The following is a 19,038-nucleotide window of genomic DNA, read 5'->3' on the forward strand; positions in this document are numbered from 1 at the left end:
CACTAAGTCTGTACAACAATAACTCCACCCCAAACTCCGCGAAGTTGTTTGACGGAGTTGGGTTCGAGCAAGAGTAGACTGCAGCGACTACGATTAACCGGTAATTATTTATGTCTCCCCCGGGCATTCTTTCTTGACAATCCCCTCCGTCAAAGTTCCCAGTGAGGCAATTTTGTTGGCTTTCCTCTCATGTAGGATATACATTTTTCCAACGAGGTCGGCATCCCGGAAAATGATTTATGGGAAGCAACGAGGCGGCTAGCAATCTGACGTTGGATGACGCAGCAGCCGTCTAACCCTCGCCTCGCTTAAATTTAGAGATCGAGCTTGCGAAATACAAGAACACATTTATAGGTATGTGATTTTTCGTGCCGATCACGGAGTAAGCATCTCATTAGATCTGTTATTGACAAATCTTTCATGATTATTTTTACAGTGGCGCAACTAAATAACAATTCATAAATGGCCTGGAGCCTCGTTATCCCGCCAAGTTGAGTTCCAATGTAAGTCTTTTTCAAATTATGCCATATTATGACACCACGGCTGAGTTTTTGTTGTACCAGCTGGTTTTTTAATCTATTTTCACAGAAAAAAAACACACTACCAAACCACTTCAGAATTAATACCCCCAGGGTAAAGGCCGACAGCGCTTTACTTCCTGTATCTAATGTAAGTGACCAGACGACTTATATGCTTTTTCGTTGGTCCAGTAGTAAGAATGTCATGTCCCTAAATGAGTTTCTTATTTTAATTTAGAATTCGTGTAATTAAGTGTACCTTGCCCGGGTGCGGATAACGGCAATTGGTATTTTTATACCACCATCACCCTCCATCACTTTGTGTCTAAATTTGATGTAAGTTCATGAAGTACAATACTGTCTGAAATTATGTGACAGTGATTAATCTCTCCTTTAATGTGGATAGTGTATGTCATTTGGTTGGTTTTTGACCACTAGCTTGGTCATAGTTTTTTACGAGTTACAATACTGCCCGAACTTAGGCAACACTGATTACTCCCTCCTCTAATATGGATATTGATTAACATTTAGTGAGACCTTGACTGCGAGCTGGGTTCATTTAATCTTCATACCATGGTAACTGTGATATATTTGATGTTAAATAACACGACATGCAATAGCTCGCATAAACGAATCGATCTAACGTTCAATTTTAAATTACAGATTCAAATGCCCCACAACCCCCCTACAATTGTCCTGATGAAGACCCCGTTATAGGATTAAAAGTAACGTACGGCTAGGGGTCAAAACGTCGACACCTTCTTCTTTTTTGGACTTCCGGCACATGCCCATGATTTTTTCAACCATGTATGTAGCCGTAGAATGTTCTTAGATTGATTGTTTTCAAATGATGCCTTAACCACTTCGGCTTTATTTTGAGTCATTTCGAAATCTATGTAAAATTGTAGCAAATGCACCTTTTCTTGATTGTATCTATTTCTTTACGACTTTGCACTGTCCTGAGCACCCCCCTTCCCCTTCTTTTTCTTACCCGATTGGGGCCTATTACTAATTATAAATACGATGTGTGTTTTACAAATGAAATCTGGTATTGTTAAATAAAGGACAATATTTTTTCATAAGTAATTTGGATTTAAGTTTTTCTAGTTTAATTGTCCTTCATAGTGTGTGTCGTACACAGCACTCTCTCCTTGCGGGGACCCCCCTTCCAGTATACCATACATCAGTAATAGGCATGATATTTAACTCAGGGGAATCACTAACAGATAAATCCGGATTCACAATAACATTGCAAACTTCCCGTGCCATTAAATCATGTGAGGGCTGCGCATTGGGCAGGGTGAGCGATATAGGAGATGTAGGGGAACAACTTAGCCCTACTGACTGCCGTCGCTCGCTGTTAATTTTGCTCACTACCTTCACCAGATAATTGTCCAAGGTATTAAGCAAAAACGAACCCTTCTGATTAAACATGGCCAGGAAGATGACAAGGATGGTACAGTAAAAAATAGGCGTTACCTCGGTACACAAGATAGATAACAGTGCCTTGTACAAATGCTTAGAGAGTATTTAAATTTAAGTCTCACTGTTTAGAGTCTCAAAGGTCCTCCACAAAAGTATCAAGGTCCCTGGCCCAGCCTAGTCCGTCCAGTCCCGGACTGTTACAGACTGTCCGCCCTTAGTCCGGGCTTCGTCCGGCACGTCCTGCGCGCGTCCCTTGGTTGCGGGAGGCGTTTCTTTCTTTTCAAGCACCTCCGGGCGCGGTGTTGCTGGCGTCAGGGGAGCGCCGCCGGGGCACCTGGGTAATGTAGTCCGGCCGTTCCCCTCATGGCGCTGGCTGGACTCACCCCGGTGCGGCCGTTTCCCTCACAGCAATGGCGAAATGCAGGACGCCTGGTAAGTTGCACAAAATAGCTTCCCCGGTGAGCGCTCGGTGCTCCTTCCTTTTCAAGCGCCTCCGGGCGCGGTGTTGCTGGCGTCAGGTGAGCTCCGCCGGGGAACCTGGGTAATGTAGTCCGGCCGTTCCCCTCACGGCGCTGGCTGGACTCACCCCGGTGCAGCCGTTTCCCTCACGGCAATGGCGAAATGCAGGAAGCCTGGTAAGTTGCACAAAATAGCTACTATTTTTATATTTTTGGGGGGATTTAGAAGCGCGTCGCAGATTCGCAAAACAAAAGCCTTATTTTAATGTACTACAACACAATACACTTTTGTAGGTTTAATTTGTAATTCTTATTTTGTATATTATTACTAACTCTATCAAATGTAATGTAATTAATAATTCAATCTCACTAGCTCTATAAAACAAGTTCAGAAATGCAACACTACCTTCTAAATTATATGCTATTAAATTATTTATTTGAGGTGTATCTGCGAATCAAAAGCAACGTTATACGGGGGCAGTACTGAGAGCTGCGATGGGTTCACAACTCCAAAATGAAGAGAAAAAAATGCCCCCCACTCCCATTACTCAATGTCTGCCCTGAGGACCACATCCTCTGGGGCATGCCCCCACATTTGGGACCCTAGGGGGAGCCCCAAGGGTCCCATGGTCCCAGCCAGCTCTCCACCTCCTGTGGGAGCTGGCATTTCTTTTGGACAAAGGGAGCTGTAAACATGCAGCTCCTTTTTCCCAAAAGGAATTCTGCTGCGCTTCATGGAAGCAAGAGCAGTTTTCCTGCTAACGCTTTCATGAAATGAAGCAAAACTTTGCTATGGCAGAGTGGGAGCAGTGCTCCTGCCCTGCCATAGCAAACAGCATTATACCAGGGAAGGGCACCCTGGGACGATTCTAAAGCCAGCCCTGGGGGGTCGTGGTCCCCAATACCAAGGTGGGCACCCAGAGGGGAGCCATGCAGCCCCCCTCCCATCTCTGTGCTGCCCTGGGGAGGTAGTGGTCCCCTGGACCAGGAGACCAAAATGGACCCCTACACTTAATTGATGTATGCCACGTGGAGGTGGCAGTCTCCGGGCAGCTTTGGTCGGCAGGAGCCCCTCTGCACTATTTTTTATTTAAAAAACTCAGGAAGGGTGCAATCACTGAGGCTTGGGGCCCTAATTTAAAAAGCCCCGGGATGGTGGTTGTCCCCATTGCTCCAGGGGGGCCGCTTGCTCCCCTGCACAATATTAAAAAAAGCCCCAGTGAGGTGACGGTTACTGGGGCAGCAGAGGCCCCCTGCGTGCCCCTGCATAATATTTAATCATTGCCCCCAGGACCTGGCCCATCCGGGGGCTTAAAAGAAACAAAGCGCAGGAGACCGCGCTTCTTTTTTTCTATTTTTGGCAGGACTCAGGGTCCCTGGGTGAATACTGCCAAATTCTTTTTGAAAAAAAGGCTTTTTTGGGCTCTCGGAAGGGTTTGCAGATCCACTGCGGTGGCCAGATAATAATATATTTACATATAATTTTCTCAGGAACTACTAATTGGATTTACAGCAGTTAAAGCAAAGAGTGCACGCTAGACCAAGAGCTACTTCTCTGCCAAATTTGGTGTAATTCTGTTCAGCAATTCGGGCTGTACCTGCAACAAAAGTTTCCTATGGACATTAACATGTAGAGAACAGGTTTTGGGACACCCCTTTCTCCTCAGCCCCGTTCAATGAATCACCCCAAAACTTTCAACACAGGATCTGACCCGAGCAGCCCATTACTTTTGAAAATTTCTCAAAGATTCACCAAATGGTGCTAAAGATATTGGCTAAAGAACAAAGGTTTTTGGAATAGAAACAAGGTCCTAACTATAACTACCTACTGGGGACTGCCCAGGCTCCCAGGCTTTTACTGTGAGTCCCCTCTTCTTCATAGACAAAGTTAAACATCTGAAGAGCTATAATGATAGTGAAACACAAGCCAGTGGTTGTTTTTACCCATTTAAGGTTGGCCTGGATGGTATTCATCAATCCAAAGCTTTAATACCGTGCATGGAGTGGTAAACAGCTTTTCTCATTTTACAGCTTGATGAGGGTGACACTGTGCTAATCATATGCTTAAAGACTTCGCTGTAAAAATTAGAAATAATACTTTGTCCCTTTCTAGATCAGCATGGGTGGCACTGTGTTAATCCTTTATATACAATATCTATATAACTTAATTGGCTCACACCCACTTTTAGTTGTTAAGCAAACCAACATTAGTTTCAAAGTCTAAACATTGTTTTCCAATGGGGAGCAAAAAGAAAAAATACATGCCAAAGAACACATGAAATCACACAAATTTATTTAATACCCAATTGTTTCATATGAAATTTTTAGTACATGACAGTACAACAAAATTACAAAATGTGTACAAATGAGAACTTTCATTCAAATGATTTTTGACACCAGATTCATAGGAATTGCACTACAGAAGATCTGCAATGTTCCAATATTCTTCAGACAAAATATCTTGAATAGCAATTCTGTAACACTATTGCATAGGACAAATTGTTGAGACACGTCTTAAAAGCCAGCACGTGTTTTGTTGCCTTTATGGAAGCTTCTTCAGGGCTGCAAGGAATTAACACAAATCTCATGAGTCATTCTTATTTCTCATACAGAAACTTTCCTATATTATAATATCCAACTTTATTTTCCTAACAGAATTGAGGGACAGAGTGACAAAAGCAATGTCCATTATCTCAGTTTGCAAAATATGACACATCACAAATTCATCAACAACATGTATTATTGGAAAAATCCTCAAACCTCCCCTTAGGATTTTAAGCAATCCAACAGCAAGCGTCTTTCCCAGTAAGTACTGATAATGTGGCGCTAGTCAGACATTAAGCAATACGTAGTTAGTACAGGTATGCAACGCCCTTTGGGCTAAAAGGGCTTCAGCCACCCTCGTCGTGTGTTTTAGACCGGGTTAAAAGGGCTGCGCTGCAGATAGAGTGCAGTGACAGCCTTTTACAAAGAACTTTGCAGGTCATCCAGAAACTGAAGTACATTAAATATGGGAACTGTGACCCTGAATGTTAGAGTGAGGGCCTACATGGGAACAAAATATTCCAACTGTTTTGTGGGCCTTTCAGCCTTCAGGTAAATGCATAAGAAATGCAAGGTATACACTTTAAGTACAAGTTAAAGTAATTGGCGTGAAATGTATTATTTTATGCTATAGACAGCGCATTTGGTTAATGTGATCCCTTCAAATGTCTGTATGTTTAACCAGACAGTCACAAACTGCATCCCGTTAAATGAACAGGGGAATAGGGCTTTTTGTAGTCCTCCTCCACTGAAAGCAATAAGGTTGTTCAAGTCTTTATCTTAATATTATATTCACATAGGAGTGGGTGAGTCTCAGAATGCTCAAGCCAGGTGCTCAGCTTGAGCTCCTCCTGGCCCCTTAAGCCCTAAATGAACAAAGATTTTAAGTGTCATTTTTCTTTATAATTGCTTAAGGGAACTTTTTAAACTACATGAGCTTGAGATTTGTGCTGTACAAAAACCACTTGACTTTGATGTAATATTCTTTAATGTTGACCGATATGTAATAAAAAAGTAGATGACATTTAGGGTGCATGTCAAGTGACTTGCCTCATAGTTCACCAATAGCAAAGTCATCAGGCTGGGGGGGGGCGGTGGGCATACATCACTCTATATTCCTGTACTAAGGTGAAAAGCTTCAGCATGTTCACAAATATATATTTATTTAATTTTGAAGGGACTTTCATAATTCTTTCATATTTGCTGCATGATTTATATGAAAACATTTTCAGGGCTCAACTCATACACCGGCTCTTAGCGCAAACACGACCCTCTGCTCCATTTGGCCACAGATCAGTTTGTTGTGTCAATTTTAGGTCTCGCACTTTACATAACACTTTTACAGGTAAGGAAGTATTTGTTCGTTTTTTCTTTGGTTCTCAATTCAATTCAAATGAGCTTTATTTGATTTTTGCAATAAAATCATAAAAACACATGATATTAAATAATATTATAAACAGTTCAAGATTAAAGGAAAAACACTAAAAATACTAAGCATAACATGCCTAAAAAGAAACCTTCTGTAAATAACATATTATGAGAAATTCATATATAAATAGTTTTCCTGTATTTAATTACACTTTTTAAGAATGAAGCTATAGACCTTTTGAAATTTCTGTTCTCTAAAAATTGTAACACTAAAAACACAGGGTGACATTGTCTAGGACCAAGTAGGCTTAAAATTGGTCAACTCCACCTCTTTCTTGATTCAGAAGAAAATTAAAAAAATAAAAGAACGTGCGTTGTTGTTTGCAGAGACATATCATCACATGGGCACATAGTTATGATAATAGACCAATCATTCGTGATGGGGAAACTGATTAGCCTATGAAAGATTACCAGTCTAAAATGAGTCAACATCATTCTGTCATTGGGTGTCAAAGCTTGATCTGCGCATAGCTTTCAATGTGTTCAGAAGACTTTGTGGAGAGTTCAATCCTCAAAAAAACCAAACCCACTACACTGCCAACCTGCTACTGTGCAGAGACTTCACCTGTTTCAAATGTCTTCCAGGAGAGCCCACCCCATCAAGACAGCTGGACCCCATTTGGTGGCCATGCCCTTACTATGCACACCATTCCCCTTGTGCATAAATCATCATTGAGAGCCAAATCACTCCAGACAACCAAGTCCCATTAGCAAGCAAAACATACTTTTACCTCCAGATACCCAAGCCCCATTAATTGGTGAAACCCCTATTAAGCACTGGCTTCCTCTTGTACAGAAACCTTCATGGAGTACCCACTCCCACCAGACAACTAAGCTCCAATATGTGATCAAGCCCCTGCCACTCACAGCCTTTCCTTTATACAGAAGTCTTCATGGAAAGCCCCCTTTTTGGTGGCCAATTCCCTACTATGCAGATCCATCACCCCAAGACACACTAGTTCCAATAGGTGGCCAAGCTTATACTATGCACATCTTTTGCATGCGCAACAGTATTCAAGGAGAGCACACTCCGTCCAGACAGCCAAGCCCCATTAGTCAGCCAAGCCCCTCCTACTTATACCCTATGCTCAATTAAGTGAACAAACCCTTATTAGGCACAGCCTTTGACTTGTCCTGAATGTTTTCCTGAGAACCCCCCCCCTCCAAATACCAAACCACATTTGGTAGCAAAGGTACTATGCACTAACTTCCTCTACAAATACACAACCCCCCAATTATGTGTTTAAACTATTACTACACACATCTTGCACCTTGCAAAGAAATTGTCACATAAAGCCTACTCCCTTCAGACATCCAAGCCCCATTAGGTGGTCATACCCATACTATGCACACCTTTTGCCTCCAGATATCAAATCCCATTAAGGTGCAAAGCAGCAGCCATTCTCAGCTTTTTACCTTGTACAGATGTCTTAACCGAGATCTCACTACTCAAATAAAGCCAAGCTCCATCTCTACATTGTACTTCTCTGGTCAATACCCTTGTAGGCACACCCTTTACCTTGTGCAGATGTTTTTTATAGAGAGTCATTTTTCACAAACATACATCTGCGTCTTGGCTCAACCTTTGAGTTGAGATGCGGCTGTCTGTTTATGAACGTTCTAGCATTTTTCTTGGTGGATGGAAACTTGCAATGTTGTTTAAATAAACAATCAACATTGCAAGTTTCCATCCAGCAATGAAAATGCATACTTCCATCTGTGACCAGAGTGACCAGATCCCCAAAATGTGTCAGGTGTTGTACGTGCCACCCGCACACATTTACCATTTGTCTATCAGCTGTATAAATCTGTAGTAAGCAATTTGGGGTGCACGTTTTACTTATCAGATTGAATGAAATCTCACACAGACAGTGCACTTCTGCCAATTGAGCATGGGACCTGGTCAGACTTTGGGGCTATATAGTTACACACAAACACACACACCCACACACATACACACACACATGTCTCACTCAATATATATATTTATTTAGATAAGCTCACACACACACACAAACATATATATATATACACACACACACACATACATATACACAGACATGTTTACACATACATACACATACTTTTCAATGTATATACACACAAAGACACATTTACATATCTAACAAAACCAAAACCACCTCGGGTGCCTACGTTCATTTTACATTTGGAATTCCCATAATCCTATCATCAAACGTTTTTGAGAAAATAATGTACAAAAGATTTAAAGTCTTTCATATCCTTTAAAGATTGTAAAGATGTCCCACCTCGGGTCCTTTTTCATATGATCCTGGAATCTAGAAAAGCAATTCAGTAGACAAACACAAATTTAAAATATATTTCAAACCACATATAAAAATAGTTCTCCAAAATATGATTCTCTCCTCAGAAAAGACAACATAACACATTACTTTTATGAATGATACATACATTTCTTCACAAGGTTTACTCTCCTTGGTATATATTATTATGATAATACATAATACAAGATCATTGTGCTCCAATGCGCAAACACATCTTTGCGTTCCCAGGGTCCACAAGGCAAGAAGAGGAGGTTGCTTCTTTTTTGCCACCAAACTCCGGAACCCATTGCCTATGACCCTACGTTTTGCTCCATCCAAATCATTTCTTCACAAACTGCTATAGACTTCTCATTTTTGATGCATAAACTTTCTGTTGAGGTTTAACTAGTCTTCTTCTCTTATATAATAGGACGGCTAGCACTGGACAGTTCTTCGGTAGCAGCTGCATGCTTTATAAATGTTATCATAGTGTATTATATTATATGATATACCTGGACTCTGTTCTACTTAGCTCCTATTCACTGTCACTCTTTAGCAATCTCCCAGGGGCAGAATATATTTATTTACATATGTTCTCATCCCCCATGGACTTTTTGTGGGGGGGATTATTTGGCAATCTCATAGATGGAATCTTTCCTTCTTATAGCTCTTTGATAATGCATAATTCTCTTGTACACAGCTCATGTTGTACTCTCTATAAATACTTTGGAGCAAGAACATTGCAGCATATAAATAACATAGGCTCAGATTTAATTACTCTGTCCCCATGGTGGAGAGTCCAATAACTTAATTTATAAATGACCCCCAAGATGGCAATCTTTTATAAAGGTATTGAAAGGAACCGCCGCTGCAGTGGTTTCTGCCAAAGCATTTCACTGTTTGCTTCAGGGCTGCATCGGTAGGATGCAGCCTTGTAGCAAACAGCATTCTTTTCAAAATGAAAATTCCAAAACAGGATTTTCTTTTTGAAAAGAAGAAATATAATGCTTCCCTCATCATGTAAGTCTCCTCCCAGGCCAGGGTAAGTAAGTAAGTTTATTTGCACAGTTAATTAAAACCAATGCAGTACAATTACAAAATATGAATTAAAATAAAACACAATAGAAAATGACATATATTTTAAAACCAGCATGTCGTGGACGTAGCTGTTCTGTTCATCCTGATTATAAAACGTGTTGGCCTTTCATTTATCACACAAGTATTTAGACAATAGACATAGTTTCTGTTTTAAAACAGGTTAAAATCCCAAAAATGTTTTTTTTTGGTTTTAAGTCAGTTTAAGAATCAAGTCCGGGCATTTTTTTTTCCACTGCCTTTAAAGATTTTACAAGGCTGCAGCTCAGCTGGGGGTCCTGAGATGAAAAACAGGTAAGAACTGCGCTCCTTCGTGTGCGTGTCCCATGTCGGATAAAATGGTGTTTCAAAAGAAGTTTCCGCTCCTCTAGCATTTTCTCACAGGAGCATAGCAGATGAAGCATGTCTTCTTGCGTGGCACCACATAGCCGGCATAGCATGCCTGCTTTCTTTTTTAGCCAGTGTGGGAGATGCTGAGTGCACAGCAGCAGACTGTTGTTTGATCGACTTCTTTGCCAGTTTATTAAACGTTTTGTGATCTGTAGAGGAAGCCCAGAGCTGTTCCAGCCCGGTGTTTACAAGACTTTTTGCTAAGTATTTAGCTGCTGGTGAGGTCGGATACTGCTCTAACTCCCTCCATAGATATTCGTTCAATGTTCCTTGTGCGGATTTCCTCACTTTGACCCATAAACAAATGTAGGCCCCCTGTCGTGCCAGGAGCTGTTGTTGAATGCCAAACTCCAGCCTGATCTGTGGTGGGGAGGTTCGCTTCGGAAGGCTAAAGATGATTCTATATGCGGCTATAATTGTGCTGTCAAGTATTGTTGCGTCTCTGCCTCGTAGCACCTCGCTTCCGTAAGTTATTGTAGGCAGCAGTTTGGCACGGATAACTTGTACCAAAGGTGTTAGAGATGGGCCAGAAAGCTTGTTATTCAGTGTTTTTAAGGCGATTGCCAATGCAAGTCCTTTGCCTCTGATGCTAGACCTTTGCACACTGAATCGGCCGCCGTTATCAATCTTCACGCCTAGATATTTATATGTCGACTGGTCTTTGATACGAGAATTGTTCCAAAACCACAAAAAAAATTCCTTTTTCTTTTGCTAATAGTCATAGTTTGGGTTTTCTCGAGGTTTACTATTAGGTCGTTTGTCTTGGAATAGCTCTGCGTGGTGTTCAAAAGGTTTTGGAGCCCTACTTTGGTGTGGCTTATTAGGACAATATCGTCTGCGTATAAGAGGCATGGTAGATTAAGCCCTCCTAGTTTAGGTGCATGTGAGTTGCAGTTGTTCAAAGTTGGAGCCAGATCGCCCAAGTACAGATTAAACAGTGTGGGGGCCAAGACGCAGCCCTGCTTGAGGCAATTGTTGGTCTGTATGCGCCTTGACAGCAGTGAGCCGTCCCCCACCTTTATCTGTATCCAGGTCTCCGTGTGCAGGTTTATTAACAAGTCCAACAGTGGTTTTGAGATCCCCCAGCCGTTTAATTTTGACCATAGGAGATTCCGGTTGATGTTATCAAAAGCTGCTTTATAATCTATGTAGCAGAGGTGTAGTGACACTTTTTTGTCTCTACCTTGTCTATTAGTATGCCCATAGTTAGTATGTTGGTCATCGTGCCCACTGATTTAACAAAGCCTGTCTGGTAAACCGGTATCAGAGCTTTCTTTGTGGCCCATGCCTGTAGTTAATCCACCAGTAGGCCTGCAAAGTACTTCGCCTCATTGTTAATTAGGGCCACTAGTCGATAGTTTTGAGGGAGAGCCCTGTCCCCTGCTTTATATATTGGGGTAATGATAGAGCCCTTCCAGGAGCCTGGCAAGATGTTCGAGCTCCTGATTTCCAGAAAAAGGGGTTCGAGAGCTGCTGCCCAATAACCCACATCTTGTTTGAAGAGATTTGGCGGGATCCCGTTTGGTCCCGGAGCTCCTTCCCTTCTGCCTTTTTTGATTTGGCATTTGATGTTATGTTGCAGTTTTGGGTGATTAATTAATTCATAACTGTCTTTAATGTTTGTGCACAATTGTGTTTGTTGCACATTGTCAACTTTATAGTCTATTATGATGTTAGAGTTGGATAAATCCCGGTTATTGGGTAAGTCTTGATTGAAGTGCTTACCAAGATAGAGTGCCCATGTTTCCTTTGTGATGTTAGAAGAAACCCGCAAGTTTGCTGGACATGTTAGGGAGTTAACGGTTTTCCAAAACCTTGCCCCATCATTCTGTTTAATATCTGAGTGGAGTCTTGCCCACAAGTTGTCCTCCATTGTTTTGTTTGCTTCCCATTTCAGCTTTTTTAGTGAAGATTTCAGTGTCCGAAGATGGTTTTACTTTGCTTTTTCTTTAGGATCCAGCTGTATTTCTCTCATTAAACAGTAAATCGAGTTTTTTGTTTCCTTAATTTTTTCTCTGTACTCTCGAGATAGGTTGTCCATATTGCTGAGCTTTGCATATGCATTGGGCTTCGTTGCATAATTCGACATGGTGGTTGTAAATTGTTCCCATTTTGTGATTTCAATTTATCCAGTGCGCTCCGTAAAGTGATGTTGTGCCCTTCCTATTAAAGTTTCGCCCATCGCTACTGAGTACTTGATTTTTTTAAATTAACAGTATGAATAGTCTCTTTTGGGGCATTTGATCGCTCGAGTATGGGTCTCGCAATGTCCAAAGCGATTTCCTGAGGGCAATGGTCACTGTCCGTTTTTTTTCCTATCCGGAACGAAGTTGTATAATGAAAAAGAGGTAGTGAGATAAAGGTGTAATCTAATATGCTGTTTGCTCTTGTTGGGTAATAAGTTGGGGCTGGCGGCCTATCTCCCACAAACCTACCATTTAGGGCTCTGATATTGAAGTGTTCCAATTCTTCAAGAATCTGCGCTCCCAATTTTGTTTGTTTAGCTGTTTGTAGCTTCCCTTGCGACGGTAGGTCCCAAGTTGTATTTTGAGCTAAGATTACCTCTTCTTGTGGTGTGCCCATGAGGTTGAGGTTGAAATCCCCTGTAAGTACAATGTTAGGGGGAGCACAATACTTTTAATGTACTGTACTACCAGAATTTACAGTAAACAACGTGCTACATTTCTGCCTAAATAGGTTAGGGGACATGTAGCACTTTCTCTGATGGCCCTGCGAAGTAAGGGCTGTCAGAGTCGTTTGGCCACAGTGGAGACAGTGCTCACTACTGTGGCCAAGCTGAAGGTCTTCTGTTATTTATATGGGGCAGGCGGACCCTCATATTGGTGGTACATTTAACCTGTCATCTTTGTGATGGATTGCATATACCGCCAATTTATAAATGTGGCCCTTATATAGTCCTATATGCAATGCATTGATGTTATCCTAAAAGGTGAATACAACTCATTATGTTCTCATATCGACTGCATGCCTTACATTACTTGCATTTAGTAAAACCTGCTTTTGGTTTTACCCTGACTCCCTTTTCTTTGTGATGTCACTCTATACAAGTTGATCTCTCCTCGCACAAGCCTTCCTATATGTAATCAGTAATGTTCAGGTCATGAATGTCTGTATAGTAGGGTCGCATTTCACTAAATGCCAGTGCACAGTTGTCCCATAGAGGTGGCAATTTTGGGCTTATTTACTGGGCTGTCACATGTGATATACACTATGTACAGAATGGAGAGAATGGCTTCTGATTTTTGATGAACACAATAAAGATTATTGGATAGATATCAATTTCCCACCAACTATATTTGTTATATGTTTTTTACAGGGTTAAGTCCAGAATGATGCGGCTTAGGAACCTTGCTATTATCAAGGTTTATCTCCTAAGCGATAAAAATCGGCCGAAATGCATGAATATCACTGAAAAGTCAGCGATATTCATGCATTACCGAGCTAATGCTCTTAGCCATGTTATCCACCTACCATTGGATAACATGGCTAAGAACTGCTCAGGGGCAGGTGTTAGCTTTTGGAGATATTCGCGCTTAGCGCGAATATCTCCAACAGTTGGTAATAGGAGATAGCGATGTTAGCGACTGTTTCCAGTCGCTAACATCTTGGCACGCCCACTTTGCATGTCATTAGTGATAAATATCACTGACATGCAAAGCGGGGCCCAAGATGGTCGCTATCTCCCACTAGCTGTCGCTAACCGGTGTTAGCGACAGCTAGGTAATAGGGAGATAATTTTATCTCCGCTTTCTTGGCTTTTAAAGCCAAAAAAGCAGAGATAAACCCCCTTGATAATATGCCCCTGGTTTTTATTTTTCTGAAGCCCGGTTCATAATTCCTTATCTTTGTTTTGCCCTGTCTCCTTGCTGTCTTATTTGCTCTATATTCTGATTATTCTTTCAGTTTGAAAATATTGAGAGGATTCTCAGTTGTTATGTTTTTTTAATTTAGGGCCTGATTATGATGTCAGACGGAGTTGCCTCTAACCGACATCTCAGTGGTTTCAGAACCAACCCCCCTTGGGTGGGTGGTCCGAAACTGCAATTACTATGCAACTGCACATTTCCCAATGGAGTTTGTGCTGCACAAGCTACCATAGAGAAATTATGTTACTGTAATCCATATCCTCATGGTGCCTTCCACACAGTGCAGGGATGTACAGGGGGCCCTCTGCCCAGAACCGGAGGCCGCGGAAAGAGGAGGGCCCTGCTAGGGGCCCCACAAAGTCACTTTCCGACCAGCCTTCCATGTCGGAAAACTCCAGACAAGTTTTCCATGTCGGAAAACCTGACGGGGAAAGCCTATGGGATTATGTGGTGGTTACGACTAGCCGATGGACTCCTTGAGCCAGTTCAAAGACATTTGTATTGACTGCCCGGTTTGGACTCCGACCACTGTCATTGAAATACGGGGTTGAACTTTAAGCTAAGAATGTCAGTCGGTAAGCCTCGACGAACGGTCGAAGGCTTACTGACCAACATCCTAATCAGGCATTTAGTTGCTAATTGTTTGTGTGCTGTTTAAACAAATACATGTATTTCTTGAATTAATTAAATATATTTTGTAATGAGAATGAAAATTGTATGTTATTTTTATTTCATTCAAATTTAAATCGTACATATATTGAAGAAAAGTGTTACATATTTTAATTATTGTAAAATATGTTATTACAATGTTATTGAAATATTCTTCAGTTTAAAGTTGAAAAATTAGTTCTAAACCTTTGCAATTATCAGTTTTTTGAAGAATTTATGGTGTGGAGTGGAGCTTGCATATGATCTAAGTTACGAGCGCCCTGGATATCTCTGGCACCTGGGTCCCTATCAGCAGTAATCTCAGGCTCCTGAGGGCAGACTGCATCCTAAATGTTGGATTTCCGCACGTCTTCTGTCTAACAGTCATCGTGCGTGCCCTCACCTTGCTCCAGCGGGCCTTTACCTTCTGCACTTAGTACTGTCTCCCCCCCACCCTATCCAGGTTGTGCTGTCATAGAGTGTTGCTGCCCTCTGCACTCACGGCTGCATCCTTCACACCATCAGGATTCCCCGACAGCGAGGGTGGCCTGGAGCCATTTGCCCTATGAAGGTCTGCCATACATGGATGGCACAGTAGAGCTTGCAAGTTTGCATGCTATATGTGCCACTGATGCTATGTAGGCAGTGGTGAATCTAGGATGCCCTAGGGTGCTGCAACTCCCACCCATGACTCCCTATATGGGGTATATTCCTGGACAGAGAAGTAGGCCTGCATCATCAGTGGAATGAGCTCCTCTGTGTGTGTGATGTGTTGTCAGGAGATTCCTTTGGTGAAACAGGTTGTGACTATGTGTGGTATTCTGGCATCCAACTCACATTATAAGTCTATGGTTTTCATAGATGGACTAATTTCATGCACTTGTAAATTTCTCAGATCATAGTTGGAAGATTTATTAAAAAAGAAAAAAAGAGCTTATTTACTTTTCAGAAGATAGGGCAACTGTCAGTGGACTTTTACCCTTCCAATTGTGTTACACATGAATGAAGTTATGGCGTTACATTACAAACTTGTCAAACATGATGCTGCCATCAGGTGGTACTACTTAAAGACCTTATTCCTTAATAGTGAACTCTAATTTGAAATCTGTGCTGCATTTCAATGCTCATTCACAAACTTGAATTCTTGCCATATTCTGAATCAATTTTCGACTCTGAAGGTTTGTTTTGCCCTCTGGTTGATTTAACTCCTAATGCAGTATGATACTTGTATGCCTTCCTTAAGTCTACCCATTGGAAGGGAGAATTGTAATTATTCTTATAATACTTTGATTGCTAAGTTTCAAATTCCATCATGCACATGTGCTCTCTTGTATAAATTCCTGTCATATTCAAAAACAAGATCAAATTGATGTTACGTGTTGGTTGCTTTGTGGAACTTCAGTGCACTCCTTTAGTGAGATAGTTGGAGGAAGGACTAAAACTGCTCTCCTCTGCATCATGCCTTTAATACTTCTTGGCAGGAGTGGTTTAGAAATCACTGCTGTCAAAGTTGTTCCTTCTGTAACTATGATGCCACTTAGCTGGCTTGACCTGCAATATACCGATGCATTTAATCGGGATGAAACTCTGCCTTGGCCAGTCCAAATTCCAGGTGTAAAAGGAGATTTATGTGAGGGGTTAGCTACCCCAACATGTAAAATAACTCGTAGCTACAGAAATGTCAACCAAAAGACATCCCAACCTTGGGGAAAGAGGAATCTCCTTCACAGAGAGCTATTATGCCTTGTGGCGAAAACCAGACATCCTTAGAAGCCACAAAGATGTCTAAGACCATCACCATGGGAACATAGAACATGAGGACTATGTACCAGACATGCAAGACAGCCCAAGTGGCAGTGAAGATGAAAAAATGTAAACTGGCCCTGCTTGGCATCAGTGAGACCAGGTGGACACAGCCCAGACAGAAAAGACTGACTCCAGGTGGAATGCTGCTTTATTCTGGACATGCGCAAGAGAAGACCCAGCACACTCAGGGAGTAACACTGATGATAACATCAGCATCAGACAGAGCTCTTATTGGATGGGAATCTTTTGGTTCCAGAATCATCACAGAGACCTTCTACACAAAGAATAATGGATAAACATAAATGTAAACTATTGCTATGGATCCATTATTGACAGCAAAGGCGAACAAAAATAACAATTATACAACAGCTATAGTCCATTGTGGAGTAATGCCTTGAGAGAAACTTCACCATACTGATGAGGGACCTCAATGCAAAGATTGGAAGCAGCAAAGTTGGGTATAAAAAAGTCATGAGCAACCATAGACTTGGCAACATGAAGGAGATTGGTGAAGGCTCACAGATCATGGTTCCCTAAACAGTCTGGTGAAAGGCGGTAGTGTATTTCATCACTGAAGAATACACAATGAAATGTAAGTGTCACCAGACCATTCAAGTGAGGATAAGATTGAACATGCCTATAATGCCAAGAAGTTCCAGAGGTTCCTGCATGATGTGAGAATACTGAGAGGAGCAGATATGGTATCAGGCCCTCACCAAAGCATGGATGGTTGGAACCAGCAAACCAACACAAGTGATGTAACACCAGAATCCTCAAGGATGCACACACACCAGTTAATACTTAGCTACCCTCAGTAACAAGTTTCAGGTCCTGCAAGAACTAGCGGACCACAGAGACCTAGTAGATAGAAGATCAAAGAGTCAGTGACTTGTCAGTACCTGCCAGGAGGTACTGGGTCCCAAGAAATAACACCATAATGAATGGATATCCACTGAGAATCTCCACAAAATCTAAGTGTGAAAGTTAAAGAAAGCTGCAAATCTGCACCAGCCAAACATAAGCCATAAGTACTCAAGCCGAGTACATCAAAACCAACAAGGAATCAAAGAGGAGCTTAACAGCAGACAAGTGAAGATTCATCTAGGGTCTTGCCACAGAAGCCTAGGAAGCAGCAAGTCATGGAATCATGAAAGAATCAATCAATCAATTTACACTTATAAAGCACGCTACTTACTCGTGAGGGTCACAAGGCGCTGTGGGGAGGGGGCCCTGCTACTGCTCGAAGAGCCAGGTCTTGAGGAGTCTTCTGAAGGTGTGCAGGTCCTGGGTAAGTCGTAGGTGGGTAGGGAGGGTGTTCCATGTCATGGCGGCGAGGAAGGAAAGAAGGATCTACCGCCGGAGGTCGTTCTTTGAATGCAGGGGACAGCGGCGAGTGCGAGGCTGGCGGAGCGGAGCTGGCGGGTGGGGGTGTAGAAGCTGAGTCAGTTGTTGAGGTAGGCTGGTCCGGTGTTGTGGAGGGCTTTTTGTGCGTGGGTGAGTAGTTTGAAGGTGATCCTCTTTTCGACGGGGAGCCAGTGTAGGTTTCTCAGAAGGGGAGTGATGTGGCTGCGGTGAGGGACGTTGAGGATCAGTCGGGGGAAGGAGTTTTGAATGCGTTGAAGTCGTCGTAGGTGTTTGGCCGGGATGCCCGCGTAGAGTGCGTTGCCGTAGTCTAACCTGCTGCTGATGAGGGCCTGGGTCACCGTTCTTCTTGTTCCGGTGGGGATCCACTTGTAGATCCCGCGGAGCATGCAGAGGGTGTTGAAGCAGGAGGAGGAGATGACGTTGACCTGCTTTGATATGGAGAGGGAGGAGTCAACGATGATTCCCAGGTTGCCTGCATGGTCAGTGGGTGTTGGTGCCATTCCCAGCGTGGATGGCCACCAGGAGTCATCCCAGGCAGAGGGGGTGGTTCTGAGGAGGAGGACCTCTGTCGTGACCGAGTTCAGCTTCTGTCCGCTGTTCCTCATCCATTTGGCGACGGCCTTCATTCCCTCGTGGAGGTTGGTTTTGGTGGTGTGCGGGTATTTGGTGAGGGAGAGGATCAGCTGGGTGCCGTCCGTGTAGGATATGATGTTGAGATCTTGCTGGCGGGCGACGGGGGCCAGGGGGGCCATGTAGATATTGAACAGCGCGGGCTGAGGGATGAGCCCTGGGGTACGCCGCAGATGATGTAGGTGGCTTTGGAGTGGAAGGGGGGAGGCAGACGTTCTGGGTTCTGCTGGAGAGGAAGGATGTGGTCCAGTCCAGGGCCTTCTCTTGGATTCCAGCTTCTTGGAGGCGTGTCTTTAGTGTGCAGTGGCAGACCGTGTCGAAGGCGGCTGACAGGTCCAGGAGGATGAGGGCTGATGTTTCGCCGTTGTCTAGTTGGATCCTGATGTCGTCTGTGGCAGCGATGAGGGCTGTCTTGGTGCTGTGGATTCTTCGGAATCCGGACTGGGACGGGTCTAGGATGTTGTTGTCCTCGAGGTAGCGGGTGAGTTGCGTGTTCATGATTTTCTTAATGACCTTCGCCGGGAACGGGAGCAGGGAGATGGGCCCTGAAATTCTTTAAGTT

General features: G+C 42.8%; 1 long non-coding RNA gene across 1 annotated transcript; it reads right to left on the reverse strand.

Moving 5' to 3' along the window:
• Positions 1–4,677: 4,677 nt before the first annotated feature.
• Positions 4,678–8,702, reverse strand: LOC144772087 (uncharacterized). Its single transcript, XR_013599641.1, has 2 exons — positions 8,641–8,702; positions 4,678–4,963 (listed from the first exon to the last, which is right to left on the reverse strand). It is a non-coding gene; the product is annotated as an uncharacterized LOC144772087 (long non-coding RNA).
• Positions 8,703–19,038: the final 10,336 nt, after the last annotated feature.

This window comes from Lissotriton helveticus, chromosome 8 (assembly GCF_964261635.1).
Source record: "Lissotriton helveticus chromosome 8, aLisHel1.1, whole genome shotgun sequence".
Classification (NCBI taxonomy): Eukaryota; Metazoa; Chordata; class Amphibia; order Caudata; family Salamandridae; genus Lissotriton; species Lissotriton helveticus.